This window comes from Talpa europaea, assembly GCF_964194135.1.
Source record: "Talpa europaea genome assembly, chromosome: 15".
In the NCBI taxonomy this organism is placed as follows: domain Eukaryota; kingdom Metazoa; phylum Chordata; class Mammalia; order Eulipotyphla; family Talpidae; genus Talpa; species Talpa europaea.
In genome coordinates, this window is record NC_140083.1 from 34,790,650 (window position 1) to 34,791,264 (window position 615).

A 615-nucleotide genomic window follows, 5' to 3' on the forward strand; every position below is an offset into this window, starting at 1 on the left:
CCAGTGCCCATTGTAGATATAAAGTATTATCATTCAATATGTTCAAAAATCCATCTCCAGGATAAAATGTAACTGTTTTCTAATACATTTAATACAGGGATTCTTTAAATGAGAACAAAATGAATAAAACACTAACTTCTAAATTTTTTAGCAGAAGTTTTTCTTTATATAAAGTCTTTTTTGGAAGCCCATATGTAAAAACAAACAAAAACAGAGCCACTTTAATGGGTAGGCAGAGGCTGATTTAGTTTGCTCTGCCTTCTTTGCCTCTCATAAGCTACTGTGCAGTTTGAAAAATACAATGCAACACATCAGCAGATCTATATTAACGCCAGACCTAGAAGAGAAAGCAAAACCACATTCAATCTAACATTTATTTATTGTCTTATTTTTTCTGCAACTATAAATTACAATCACTAGTACACCTGTAATTCTTTATAGTGTGTTCAACTAAAGAATAAGCAAACACGGCATAATCACAGTACTTAGTGTAATTTGCAAAAGAGGAAAAAGTCTTGGGCCCAACTCCTTGGAAATAAATATCAAGTAACCACAAAAATAGTCAGCCATTTTCCAGTTATTCAGGGAGGTCCATGCACAGTCCCAGGCAGAACA